Source organism: Manacus candei, unplaced genomic scaffold (assembly GCF_025592945.1).
Source record: "Manacus candei isolate 608988 ecotype Guabito, Panama unplaced genomic scaffold, ASM2559294v1 h1tg000049l, whole genome shotgun sequence".
Taxonomy (NCBI): domain Eukaryota; kingdom Metazoa; phylum Chordata; class Aves; order Passeriformes; family Pipridae; genus Manacus; species Manacus candei.
In genome coordinates this window covers 25,936,491-25,952,089 of record NW_026138097.1, presented here as the reverse complement: position 1 = coordinate 25,952,089, position 15,599 = coordinate 25,936,491, and positions in this window count along the sequence as shown.

The following is a 15,599-nucleotide window of genomic DNA, read 5'->3' as shown; positions in this document are numbered from 1 at the left end:
CCCAGGATCCCTTCTGGAGGGGAACTATACTTTCCTGTCTCCAAGCAAAAGCTAAGAGCAGTTTGATGGATTGGATTGCTTCAACAAGCACTCATAGACAGTACCAGTAGAACAGAGTGACATCTCACTCACCTACACAGCACCTGTCTTCAGCATTTTTTTAACAGACCTTACATTCTTCCACAATAAAAATTTCTTTGTTGTGTATACAAAACCCCAAACAAACAAACAAACCAAAACAAAATTAACATCATACTTTCAAACACAAATATGGTGTTCTGTCTACCAGCCCTAAAGTTACCATGGGAATATTATAAGAAATCACTAACTATTAAATAATGATTTGGACCATCCTAGAAATAATTTTTTCACCTATACCATATCCTCACACAGGGTCCAAGAATCTGCCCAGCCACCTTTTTCAGACTTGTCAGAACATTTGTGCGGAGGTCTTCAGGCCCCCAAAAGTATCAAGTGTGGCCTGTGATATCAAAGACAATGTTAAGAACTGATACATTTATGTGGCATATGTGTGGGAAGAATCCAAGTATCATATCTTGATTTTTTGGCATGACTGAAAGGCCAACATGTATGAATAAACTCAGAGTCCTGCAAAACAGATTCTGACCCAACCATTGCCCTGTCTGCTGTGGTCTGTGGGCACAATCAGTCCACATCAGAGGAGGCTGGCCACAAGCATGATGAATGTAAGCTAATTGGTTTGAAGAATAGGGAATGTTCTTAAGAGAAGGTCACAAATGTAGAACAGTTTAGGAGAAATCATGAGTAACAGGACTACTGAAATGCTCAGGTGTTTCTGAACAGTGATGAGACTGGGCTGAAAAACTATAATGTAGAAGACAGAGAAAGCAGTGAATGCCTCAGTGTTTTAAAGCATAATTGATTGATTTTGGTTAGGAAGAACAGTGATTTTATTTAAATAGATTGTGTTGAAATATTTGGATATCAGACAATTTATTTGCTGAGTTCAGTCCACTCCTGAATTTCAGTTCCAAATGTCATAATATAAATATGGGCAGACTGGAATGATTTTCTTGTATTTCACTGGTCACATTACATTACATTTTATGACAAGCATTTGCATTTAAAATACATTTCATCAAGTATACTAGTTAGTCTACACACAAAGTTCAAACAGAGTACTTGATTCGTGGTGCAAATGCTATTCTGTTAATGGGAATTTAATAAAAACTGCATCTAGAAGCATGATGACTATTAAAAGTAATCTCAGAGAGATAAAGAGCCTGTCTAATAATTCATAAAATTCTTATAGGACAGTGAAAAAGCATTCAAAACATAACTAAATTAAGTTGACATAATGAAAAAGTTGATCATTGAAGGTTTTCTGTAATCAGATGCTTAATTTGATTTTTTTGTTTTGTTTTGTTTTCTAAATGTATTACCCTAATTAGACATCCAAAAATACATTTCAAAATTGAGTACAAGAGAAAGTTTTAAAGTTGATGATGAGTGTATTATGATCAGTTAATTATGATAAGAACCTTTTGTTCATGCCTCTTGATGGGGCTTTTGAAAATACGCATTATTACATCTGTTTCTAAAAAGAGTGAAAAGGAAGACCCTGGGAACTATTGACCAATCATCCTCACCTCCATGCCTAATTATGGAACAGATATTATTGGAAGACCTGTTGAAACATATGAAAGATAGGGAGGTGATTAAAGACAGGCTTTAAACTGAGAGTAGATTTAGATTTGATACAAGGAAGACTTTTTTTACAATACAGGTGGTGAGACAGCAGAGAAGCTGTGGATGCCTCATCACTGAAAGTGTTCAAAGTCAGGCTGGACAGGGCTTTGAGCAACTTGTCTAGTGAAAGGTGTTCCTGCCCATCAGGTGGTTGAATTAGATGATCTTTAAAAGCTTCTTCTGACTCAAACCATTCTATTATTCTATGATTCTATATTATTCCTAAAAGTTATATTTTTTCATGGAAATAGATTGAGTAATTTAATGGATCTCCACCAATTTTACTACTATGATTCAGTCTAAATGTTAGGCACTGTAAAACAGAATCTTGCTATCACTGGGGATAAAAGGAAATTAATACATTATCTTCTACAGCTAGAGAGTGGAATAAAGAGTAATTGGAAGTTGTTAAAAAGAAAGTCTTTCAGATGGTCAAAATTAATAGTTTAAAACATAATTTTTTCTAATAATGATTGAAGAAGTTACTGAGACCAGGTAAAATGGAGTCTCTGACTACAACAGACAAAAAAAGTAGAAGAATAATGGTCCTCTTATAATAACTTTGACATTGTTATTGTTACAAATTAGGATTGAACTCACTCTCACTGGCACACCATTGCAGTGTTACTATAAATCCTTAGGTTTCTTACTGAGAGAATCAGTTTTTATAGTTTTAAAACTTTGTTCAATCTCACAAGGGAATACCCTCAAAAGAATTCACTACTATGGTTTAAGAAAAATTAACATTAAAGCTCCTCTTTGCTCTATGGCAAAAAAAGACTTTGACCCTGATTAAAAACATAGAAAGAACATATTTACGTTTCCAGACATAGAACAAAAATGAGAAGAATATCATAGTCTGATGCCATGGGTTAATATCATAGAAACATAGAATCATAGTAGGGTTTGGGTTAGAACGGACCTTAAAGGCCATCTAGTTCAAAACCCTGCCATGGTCAGGGACATCTTCTGCTAGACCAGATAGTTTCAAACTCCATTCAATCTGGCTTTGACTACTTCAGGGGATGGGACATCCACAACTTCTCTGGGCAACATGGTCCAGTACTTTACCACCCTAACAGTAAAGAATTTCTTCACTATGTCTAACCTAAACCTACTCTTTTTCTTTTTGAAGTCATTCTTTCTTGTCCTGTCATTATATGCCCTTGTAAAAAGTCCCCCTCTAACTTTCTTGTGGGCCCCCTTCAGGTACTGGAAGGCTGCTCGAAGATCTCTCTGGAGCCTTCTCTTCTACAGGGTGAACATCCTCAACTCTCTCAGTCTGTCTTGACAGGAGAGGTGCTCCAGCCCTCTGATCATTTTCATGGCCTTCCTCTGGACTCACTCCAAGAGATCCATGTCCTTCTCTTGGGCGCCCAAGAGCTGAACACAGTACTCCAGATGGAGAATAGAGATGGAGAATCACCTCTCTTCACCTGTTGGTTATTGTTTCTTTTGATACATCCCAGGATATGGTTGGCTTTCTGGTCCGAAAACATACATGATCCATCATGTTGAACTTCTTGTCAATGCACACACCCAAGTCTTTCTCCTCCAAGCTGCTCTCAATCCATTATTTGCCCAGCCTTAGATTTGTGCTTGGGGTTGTCCTGACACACATGCAGGACTTTGCACTCACCTTGTTGAACTTCATGAGGTTCATACGGGCCCACCTCTCCAGCTTGTCAAGTTCTCTATGGATGGCATTCCTTCCTTCCAATGTGTTGAACACACCACACAGCTTGGGATTGTTGGGCAAATTTGCTGAGGACGCTCTCAATCCCACTGTCCCACTGCCCATGTCACATCTGTGTTTAACATAGATATTAAACAGTGCCAGTGCTAATGTGGATCTCTGAGGAACACCACTAGTCACTGCTTTCCACTTGGACATTGAGATGGTGAGTGCAATTCTTTAAATCTAACCATGCAGCTAATTCCTTATCCACCAGGTGGATAACCCATGTCTCTCCAGTTTACAGACAAGGATGTCATAAAGGACAGTGTCAAAGCTATGCACAAGTTCAGGTAGATGACATCATCTGCACTCCCATTATCCACTAATGTTCTTATCCTCCTGTCGAAGGCTGCCAGTTTTCAAGCACAATGGTTGTTACAGAACAGTTTCTGTCTTACAACTCTTTAAATGATACATTTTCCATATGTGCACATGCCTTCTCTTTAGGGGAAAAAAAAATTATTAGATGTCTTTGACTGTCAGATTTCTTTCTTATGCCAAAAATCATTCCTTAGGGAGTAGAGACATTAGTTCTGTTTAAAGTATTTTTGATAAGTTTTTGCACTAAATATTGAAACTTGAGTACAGGTGTATATTTATGTATGAGTCACATTGACAAATGTTTAAATTAGCAGCTCCCCTGTAGAAATATGATTTATCCAAACACATATGGTATTTTTGTTTTGTTTTGGGGAAAAAAAAATGTATACAGTAATGTGGACTTTGGAATTGAAGTAAAAATTTTGTCAGGAAATAAAATTTCTGTTATAAATTTCTCTGCACGTGCTACCTCATGTCATGTAAGGTGTGTGTCCTGAAAGTACACTTCCTGAATCCTGTACAAAAGCTGTTCTTAGCACTATCTCACTTAATACTTGCTTCAGACCTATGTATCAAGTGAAACTGAGGTCAAAATTCTGCTTTCTGATACCCATGGTATGGTTTCATTCCTGCTGTGTGGGTCACCTACATGCCTCAGTAGATTCTACTTCATTCAAGTAATTTCACCTAATATTATGGGAATAGAAAATTTCCCGAATTGCAGGTACTACAAATCTCTGATTAAACTCATAACAAAGAGTCCTGGAAGAAGGAATAGAGAGGGAGCATAAAACTGCCAGACAAAGCTAATATGTGAGTGAGAAATGAATCTGATAAATAAGGTGATGCATGAACTTCAGTAAGCAAAGTTACAAACCTGAAAACTAATGGACTGACAGTTTGGCAATGAAAAGAGAGAGAAGGAAAAAGTCTTGATGAACAGACTGTCTTACGCATCTTTGCTGCACCAAATATGATGAAGGTCATTAGAAGGAAGTTTGGAATAAAGAGAAATCAATTGTCTGTGATGAATGCATGGACACGGGTAGTTTGTCTTGATTGAATGGAGTGCTGTATCTTGAAAATATTTTTTGATTAGAACCTGACTGAGTGATGACAACACTATGTCAAATAGAAGAAAGCTTCATCACTCTAGAGGAAGTGAGGAAAGACTATTAAACACCATTTTCTAGACAAGAAATTACTTTCTGAAGAATTTCCCACAAGCTTTTTCAATGTATCTTGTACAAATTTTTAATCAAGAGACAGATAAATTTTGATCAACTGAAAAGCAGTTCCTTAGTAATATATATACTATAAAATGTAATGTTGGAACATGGAATTATTTTTTCTTGGTGAACTATCACGAACTTGATAAAATTTCTCCACGCAAAAGTTTTAAATTTTTGCTTTTTGATTGACAGTTAAAAATGAAATTGAATTAATATAGGTAGAAGTTAAAAAAACTGTAGACAAATACACATGCATACATTCAATTCTTTTTATTCTTATTGTCAATAGCATCTTCTGGTTGTTTTTGCTTCCCTCTCTTTCAAAACAGAAAAAAATTTCAGACTGCTTTGTACCTACATGCAGTCCTGGAAGCTCTATTTAACAACAAATGCTTATAAGCTGTATACTCAGTCCTCAGCAAGCTGACAGTCCTACCTCCACTTGCCAAACAGGGCAAAATCCCTAAAAGCAAAGTTATAAAGTGTGTATTGCATACTGCTTTATCTTAGAAGACAGTGCAGGAAATAACGTCCGTTGCAAAGTCTGTCTGATATTTTTCATTATGAAATACAATTTTCAGTTGCTTAGATAAATTAAGTAAGTATCAAGTGAGTACATGTACTATCTCATTTCTCAGAATGCGGTAAATTAATTCACCAATGCTCATACTCCCTCTAAACAGAAGCATCAGATTCACAGAGAAATGAAGCATTTCAGGGATGCAAGAATTGAGCAAAATTCCCCTCTATTGATACAGATTATTCCCTGATGTAACCAAAAGTCTAGCTTTTGGTTACATAAACAGAGTGTCCTGGAGAAGCATCAAACAATAAACTCAGCTCAAGACTGGGGGTGGGAAGAGAATAAAATAATAAATGAAAGAGGTAGAATCAAAGGTAAAGAGGAGGAAGGCAGAGCCATTGGATGGAGGAAAGCCATTGGATGCTACTTGCAGAGAGAGACAGGATGAGGATCAAGAAGAGGGAACTTCAGATGATATAAATGGAAAAACCAATTTTGTGGTTTGATATACAGAAGGCAATAAGATAGCTGTGTGGGTTGGTATGACAACAAGAAACAGACTAGGAATATTCACCAGGAATTAATTTTCTTGTAGTATATCTTTCTAGCCTCATTCTTAGGTGGTTTTCAGCATAGGTTGGTGTAGTATGCCTATTTGAAGTCTTGAATGTGAAATGTATTTGCAGATTTGAATCTATCCTTGTGTGCTATTCTAGTACCTGGAATACATTTTCAGATTATTTTGTTGTCTAGGAAATAACTGTGAAATCCTATTCTAAAAGCATTCCTCTTGTGCCCCCTTCAAGACTCCAAATGCATGGAGGTATTGAGGTTTTTCATCACAAAACTCTACACTGTTGCACTTAAATTCTTAACCTCAATGACAACACAGACCAAAGTCTGGGCTTGTTTCTGAAACACCTTAAACATCTTAGAAGACAAAAATTACAGGAGATTATGTTTTGGTTTAAACATTGCTACAGAATAGAAAATATATTAGCAGTTTTTCTTGTGCTTAATAGTCTCTTGCTTACGTCAATAAAACTATACCATCTCAGTAAGTGTTCAGGAAATAATTTTGGTTCACACAAAAGAGATGAAAACTTGTCGTGTTTCAACCCTAGAGTGGTTTAATATCTGATCTGTTCCTTAGTCTACTCTACCTGGGAGATATCTCCATTAATTTTGTCTTTTTTATAGATAGTGGTCAATATTGACACAAACATGGTGGCTGGGATTGTGCTCCAAATTCAGTCATCTGTGTTTATGTGTCTGCAGTGCAGACAATTGCATGCGAGCTAATTGTGTGTGTCTAAGCTCCTGCTACAGTCCAACAACAATAAACAGTTAATGCAGTCCATGAAGTGAAGTGAACTATTCAAATATAGGCATCCAAGTTAGGGTGAGAAAAACAGTTCCCCATAGTCCATTGTTGATGAGATCTGCATCCTTTATGAGCAGCTAGTCTGCTAAAATTTATATTGTATGTGCCTAAACTTGTGTGTCTGGATATAGAGCTGAATACTGCTCGAGGAGCTAGTCTCGTAGGTACAGGTGTGCAAAGATTCTTCTAGTGGTGCACACTTCAGACTGTTGGACATTTGTAACCATTGTAGCCCTGTAGCATGTCTGATGATTCATTATCAGAGGAAGACCAATTTCAGATTTTAAATACTCTTTGAAGGTCTACATCTCACGCAACTGTTGAAGTATTAGAAATGTAAAGCAATACTCTAACAAGTCCAGGCCTAAGGACACCACATTTTTTGATAACAGAAGTTCCTTGGTTTGTCAGGACTCAGACCTTGGGTATGATTTCCTTTTCAGACAGTGGCCTCCACTTGGAATTCTGTAGACCATCTTCAGAAGCCCAAGGAGAGATGAATACTGAATATACCTCTTTCCCTTCTGATATATACCGTTTCTTCCTTGTCTAGGAAACTAAGGAGGCAGCAGACACTCGCACTTTTCAGCCATTTTCAACATAGATGTAAGTCAATACTGGAGCATCATCTATTGGCATAGACCAACCCTTTGTTATGAATGTTCTGCTTCTTCAAAGTAAAGGAATGACAACCTTCCTTGTCAAAGTCAAGCTGCTGTATAAGTTTTTTTATTATCCAACTGCTCTCAGTGCAGTTCATTTAAAAACAAGAATGTAAACATGGTCAAGTCCCTTTGATACATAAATACTAGGGAGTGGAACAGAAAAGGGAGAGGCCACAACACTCACAAAACTTTAAAGGAATGTAAAACTACAACGGATGATTCTTTTACACATATTATCAATACGGGTGCAGGAAATAATGAAATTAATTCAAACTATTGAAATGAATTTCTTTTCATCAGTCAAGGGGGTTTAATCATACTATTTTTATAACAATATAAGATCTCATTTTACTTTTAATTTTGTTGGATTATGCTAGAAAAGGGCCAAACATACCAATCAGTATGTAGGCAGCAGTTATTTCAGACAGTTCCAAATACTTTATCTGTTTCCTGGTCTTTATCGTTCTTCAGAAATTGGTCAGGGATCAGAATTTATACTAAGCACTGTACTACTCCATTAAGGTATCTCTGAAGTTAATCCAGAGTCATGTCATCATAATTTAGAGCCAAAAATGCTTCACTATGCTCTCACAGATGTTTTAAAAGGTCAGAATTCTCCATTCACTGGTAAGAAATGTTGTCATTCTAATTTATGCCAATAAAGGCCTTTTTATTTCCCTCTTCCTAGTCCTATGCCCTACAATAAGATTCTTTTAGAGGTGAATTTATTAAGTAGTAATTTATGCCTATATACTGTTGTAGCTGTTGACCTTCAGTCTTTCACTCAACATGTTGAGTCTGAATTACCAAGTAGTACATTAAGTTTTATGGTGATTCATTCTTCAGCCATAGTGGTATAGGTGAGGGAAGGACCTAGATAATATCATCACAGTAAATAACTTCTCTAAAGGTAAAATAACTGCATTGTTATAGTGAATCCTTACCATTTCCTTATAGAATTTTATACATATAGAGAATATAAGAAAAGATTTGTTGAGAATATAAGAAAATATTTGTTCCAGTGGTGAATGAAAATGTAAAATAAAATAAAATCTTTTTGTTTAAAACTGATATTCCTGTTTTGATCCCATCTGGCAATTGAATGCTTATCAGCACATTTCCACATGGGAAATACCTTCCATTTTATACACATCAATAATAAACATTTTTCTTTTTTAAAAAGCGTGTTACTAGCTAGGATTTTTATTTGAGATGCATCTTCATTCTCAGAACATAGACCTTCTGGAGGAGCTACAAATATTTGTATAACATTCTGGATTTTAAAAGGACCACTATAGGAATTTCTTCACTGCTGATTCTGGAAAACTGTTCTTCCTGCTATCTTATGTTGAATTATTTTGCTTTCATATATTAAGTTTCCTGAAGTGAGTGATTATCTTTGTTTTATTAACTGCATCTCCAAATAGGGTTTACTTCTTATCTAGATTTCTTTGTTTGTTTTATATGTTTAAACATAAACCAGATTCATCAGGGACTACAGTACTTTAGGATGTATAGAATACAGGATACCGTTACAGTGTCTGTAACTGTTCTCCTGTGTGGACTTTGGGAAGCTATCATGGACTACATTTCCTCTTTCTAGCTCTCCAGTAAAATTAGCAACAGGGCCCTGAGAGAGCCAACAAGCTCTGCAGCCATTCTCCACTGTGGATTTAGCTACCTGTGCTTCAGGCTAGCTCTGACCTGGTGCAGCTGTGGAATGCTGAGTCTAATTTCTGGGCAAGAGCTGTGAAAATAAAAGATTTGCACCCATCTCGTGGGAAGCTAAAGTGGTAAGATTTTTTCTTGAACTGAGCTATACTGTGACTGTGCACTTCATTTTCCCAGTCTACTGCCTCGATTGTGCAGACTGCCCCAGAACTTTTCTCATTGCTGTTACCTCTCCTGGGTGTCACCAGACTGCTGGACTTGTTGGGGTGTGATGAGACTATACCCAGCTGGGAAAAGGAGGTCAAGGTGGGAATTTCTGTAGCCCTTTGCATGAATTAGAACCAAGTTAGCACAGCTATTAGCATAAACCTTGGAGTTCTAACAAATTTTTGCTTAAGCAGAAGAGTCAAAATGTGACCAACAACTTTTGCCAAAACATCAGAATGAACCTCGAATAGTTTCTGTGTGTTCAAGAAAATAAAAAGCTGAACTATACTAACAACCTGCCGATCCTCAAATGTGAACATGAAGAGAAGTGTCCTGATCATCTCAATGATGGTACCAACAATGGCAACAGTCTATGAGAAATCAACAGCATAAGCTGAAAATGCTGGTCACCAAGGAAATATTCTCAACTTAACCACATAACCGAAGAAACTAGAGAAATTTAAGGCATACTCGAAGGAGGGAATGTAGAGGGAATCCAGAGTAAAGAAGAACCTGAGAAACTTTGTGGAAAACCAGGGGCCCCTATTACCTTGCCCCAGGTAACTGGAAGCATCCCTGCAAAACGTGGGGAGCCAGGGAACAGGAGAGGACTCCAAGGGACTTGCAATTGCGCACACTGCATCTAGGATAGGACCCTGCAACCCAGCCCCTGTTGGTGTACCCCATGTCTGGAAGTGTTACACAAAACCACCTAACTTTTCTCTTGGCCCACATCATCTCTGCTACCGAACAGGGAAACCATGTAATTTGTAAAACTGTGCATATGTCTGTAATTGAAGTGTTTTGGTGTTCAAATCCATTTAGTCTCCACAGTGTCATTTAGTTTTAAACCACAAGACACCCTTGGCTCCTACTTCCTCTCCTCACACAGAGAGGAAGACTCTCTCCTTCCCCTGACAGTTTAGGTGTTTGAATTCTGAGGCAATGTTAAAATTTCTGCCATAAGTTTCAATTAAACCAATGCAGCATGTTCCTGGCATATGTGGAGGCTTTCTCTGGTATTATAAAGCAAATATCCCGTCATAATAACTATTCATAGTATGTTTATTTGTTCTATTTGTGTGCTCTTTTATTTTACCCTACACAGTCCTGAGTATTTTTCTTCTTGTCTAAGTCCTATATAGCTGTCATAATGCATGAAAAATTTTTGTTGCTGTCTAGAAACTACTGTAATTATATAAGATGTTTTGCCGCTATGAATCACTGCTTCATGTTGATAATTTTGTTATGTGTGTAGGTTTTGTTCTGAATTTTAGAAAGATGTATAGTTTACATGATTAGAGGACAGGACCTGAAATGGATAACTCTTTATATGAGTAGAAGGAAATAAAAAATTATAGTGATGGTCATGAGTGTTATTAAGCTGGTTTCACTATGAAAGATCTATGGAAGAACCTCCTTATTGCTGTGTTTTCCATTTCCATGTAAATAATTATTCTCCCTCCTACCCGCTTATATAGAAATGATTAAATGAACATCATCTTGTTCCTTTATCCATGTAAGTATCAGTGATTTCAGCCATTGTGTTTTATGTAATTATGAAAAACATGATAGTGATCTACCTGAAAATGAAGCAATAGTTCAGGATACCTTTGTGAGCATCTTATTGTCAGATGCTGACAAGTCTTGCAATTCAGTTACTCTGTATTCAGAGTACAATACAATGCAAATAACAATAGAATTGTTATTGTCTTGTACATGAATATGCAGTGGTTGATCCAATTTAAAAGTTAGATTTACACTGGAAAGGTTTATGTTGGGCTTCAGTGGAAGCACAAGAGGATTAAAAGTATTATAGTTAGGGAAATGTTCCTCCTTATCTCAAGGCTTGTGTCTCCCAGGAACAGATAATATTTTTTATTTTCTTTTTATAGAAAAAATGGGAAAATAAAGAAAAATATTAAGGAATAGTAACAATTATTATAATAAATATAATAATAATATTGTATATTATATAAAATTGTATATAACTGAGATGACTCAGATTTGATCAGATATATCAGTGTACTTGTGAAAGAATAATAAATTACCTAATCTAAATCTTCTTTATAGCTGTAGAATCAGTTTTCTATGAGCTTTGACTGTAATTATCTAATAAGGGCTGGAGGAATTTGTGAGCTATGTAGAATCAAATGTTTCAGGTAAAGTATAGGAGAAAAAGTTAAGACTTACAATGAGCATCGTAGTTTTTCTCAAACATCTAAAAAGTTTTCTTGGTCTCTGAAACCAAGCATAGTAATATAGTAGCTCCCTACCCAAATTCCCCCTCAAATCCTTAACAACTTCAGTAGACTAGAGTTCAGTAAAGCCTTTGGCAAGGTATCTCACAGAATTCTCCTGGAGAACTGGCTGCTTATGAATTAGACAAGTGAACTGTTTGCTAGGTAAAAACTGGCTGGACGGCCAGGATGAGAAAGTGGTGATGAATGGAGTTAAATCCAGCTGGTGGCCGGTCACCAGTGGTGTTCTTCAGGGCTCAGTATGGGGGCCAGTCCTGTTTAATATCTTTATTGATGGTTTGGATGAGGAGATCAAATGCATTCTCAGTAAGTTCACAGACAACACCAACTTGGGTAGGAGTGTTGATCTGTTGGAGGGTAGGAAGGCTCTTCAGAGGGATCTGGAAAGGCTGGACCAACGGGCTGAGGCTTAATAAGGCAAAATGCTGGGTCCTGCACTTCGGTCACAACAACACCATGCAACGCTGCAGGCTGAGAAAGAGTGACTGGAAAGCTGCCCAGCAGAAAAGGACTTGTGGGTGTTGGTCAACAGCCAGCTGAACATGAGCCAGCAGTGTGCCCAGGTCACCAAGAAGGCCAATGGCATACTGGCCTGTATGAGCAATAGTGTGGCCAGCAGGACCAGGGCAGTGATCTTCCCCCTGTACTTGGCAATGATGAGGCCACACCTTGAGGCTTGCATTCAGTTCTGGACCCCTCACTGCAAGAAAGGCATTAACAAGCTGGAACATGTCCAGAGAAGGGCAATGGAGCTGGTGAAGGGTCTGGAGTACGAGTCTTATGAGGAGCAGCTGAGGGACTTGGGGTTGTTTAGTCCGGAGAAAAGGTGGCTCAGGGGAGATGTTATCACTCTCAAGAACTATGTGAAAGAAAGCTAAGGCAAGGAGGGGATGACCTCTTCTCGTAGGCAACTAGAGATGGGACAAGGAGTAATGGCCTCAAGTTGTGCCAGGGGAGATTCAGTTTCAATATTAGGAAAAATTTCTTCACTGAAAGTGTGATTCAATATTGGAATGGGCTGCCCAGGGAAGTAGTGGATCACCATCTCTGGAAGTATCCAAAAAACAAGTAGATGTGGCACCTTGAAATTTTGTTTAGTGGGCATGGTGGTATTCAGCTGAATGTTGGACTGGATGATCTTGGAGTTTTTTCCAACTTTAATTATTCTATGAAAATTGAGTGCTGAGTGGGGAACAGATGTGGGAACTCAGTGCTAAAAATTGTAGTTATTATCACTGAATGTTCATTTTTTAGCCACCAAAATACCTTTATTGCTGTGAATTCCAGCTTGCTAGTAGAATCAAAGTTAACAAAGAAATCATGTTATGGAATGGAAAGAAATGCATTATCACACCATGCTTTTTTGGGTTTTATTCCCTCTGATAATTTCTAGAAGAGAGTTGTGTAATATTTGTTTAGAGACTCAGCATCTAGTCATAGTGAAATATATCAAACTCCTTAGTAATTTTAATTCAACATTGCTGAGATCATTCTCCCTCTAGAAAAATGTAGTTTAGCTGGTGTTGCAATAAAGGTTTTTAGTGAAGTAATTTTTTATAAATCTCATGGAAGTTACATTTGAACTAATGGGTAATGTAGAGCTGTGATTCATTTAGAAAGGTATGAAATGAAAGTGCACTTCTCCAAGGAAAGCATACCACTGGCTTTGAAATGGGTTAAGCTGCTATGTTTCAAGGCCTTTGAATACTCATTTCAATTTTTTGTACAAGTTATTTTTTCATAGAAAAGGATTTTGAATTAGGCTATACTTAAAAAAAATTCTATGTTTTAGAACAAGTAAGATATGTTAGTACTACTATGTTAGTAGTAGAAGGAGTTTTAAATTTATATATTTTTAAGTTGCTTAAATTGAATCACACATGCGTTTGAAATGCCATTCTGCAAGTCCTTTATTTCGTGAGTGAAATAAAATGTTACTCTACATTAATTTACTTTTATTTTCTAGTGTCAGCAATGCATTTAGTTGTCATAAGACCCTGATTATAATTTTGCTTTAAGGATAGATGAACTTCTAGAGTTCACCCAGCGTTCCTATCTTCTACATGAGTATAAACAACTTTTAAAAAGGTGTTTGATGGTATCTTGAAGAAATTTCAGAAATCTTATGCATGCCTAGAACTTCTTTATGAGTCATTTGAGAAGATTCATGGACTAGATTAGGTGGTTACAGACAATTAAATGATTAACACCTTCGCAAAAGCAACAGTTTCTCTCAGGGGCCATCCCTGGTGGGGTCTCTCCTCCCCTCCTGCCCTCCTCCCTCTCTGCTCTCAGGGCTCAGAGGGCTGTTTCTTACCCAGTTCCCCTCCCTCAGCCCTGGCAGCGTTTTGCCCTCCCTTGTCCAGGCTTTCCCCAGGGCTCTCTCCCACCCACCCGTGGCTGAGGGGCTCAGCCATGCCCTGTGCTGGGGCCGCTGGAGCCGCTGGAACAGGTGGGGCCCGGGTGGGGCAGCCCTGGATACTCCACACAGGGGCCACCCTGGCAGCCCTGCCTTGCCAGAATCTGAGCTTTGGCACAACAGCAAGTACGGAATTTCAGTTGTTCTGAAAATCCAAGTAGACTGATTCAGCTACCTCCCATCATGTCCCCGAAAACACCATTAGCCTAGACTGTCCTTGTTGGACCTCCTCTGGAGCTCCCACCGACCCATCCCAAAGCCCAGGGCAGCCCCGTGGTGATCCCAGCCCTGCTCTACCCACCCACAGGCCTATGTTCCAGCTTGGCCTCAGCTTGTCCCCATCCCCATGGAGGTGCCCGGTGCCTGGGGCTTGACTTATCTCTGTGCCTCCTGACTCCCCTGTTGAGGGTGGTGGGATGGGTCCTGACTGCAGGTCCTCTCCTGATGGACACAGGGGAGCCCCAGCACTGCTGGCCTCAGGGAGCTGATGTACCTGTGATAAGGACAAAAGATCATCAGGTCTTTGCAGTACATCCTCCCCCCCACACACACACCCTCTCCCTTACATTGTCTCTGATAGGCAATATGGTTTGTCCTAAGATAAGAACACCAGGTGGGAATTGCAGGAGGAACTGTGGTGTGCTCACATAACTAATACATTCCAGAGATGGCAGAGCTGTGGTGATTTTGACTGACTTCAGTACACATCAACCTGCAAAAAGGCAAAAATTACTGCTTGCAGAGGAGACTGGGTCAACTGGGATAACTGGTCTCCCAAGGTTGCAGGCAGCTTCCAGATGGATCCCCTGTCCCTAGCAGGGACACCTGCAGGGTACGTCCAGCCCAAAAACAGGGAACACTTGCTTTTGGAGGGTGAGTAAGAGTGCTAAGATCTGGCCAATATGAAAATAAAATTCTGAAGTAGCTTCATAAGTGCTTTGTTGTGCATTCTGTAAGGCCAAAGGCTGAAAACCTGTATGCCTCTAGCCAAACTTGCTTATATTATAAACCCTTTACGCCTGCTTACATTATATACTTCATTGAAAATAATTAGATACAGTATTAACAATAAATCTAATCATAATTATCCACATAATCATATGGAGAGTCTTCTCACTACTGATCTGCCACAGTGCCCTAGTACTAGTTTTACTATGTAAGTTCAAGAGCATCCATGGCTACATCATCAAAGCTGGAAATGTGACTACAGGGGACCAGAATGTTACCTGGTAGAACTCCTGTTATTGATTCCCAATTATAGATGGGATCTGCTAAATTTCTTCATGGAAATCTGTATTTCATTTTCACTTTGAAAGGCAGATATAGCTATAATGTCAGTCTTTAATATTCTTTATTGTCCAATACCAGGCTGTGCCTGACACATTTCTGCATTTTTTTTCCCTGAAGAAAGCAGTGAGCTACCCAGTGAAATTCCAGTAGGATTATT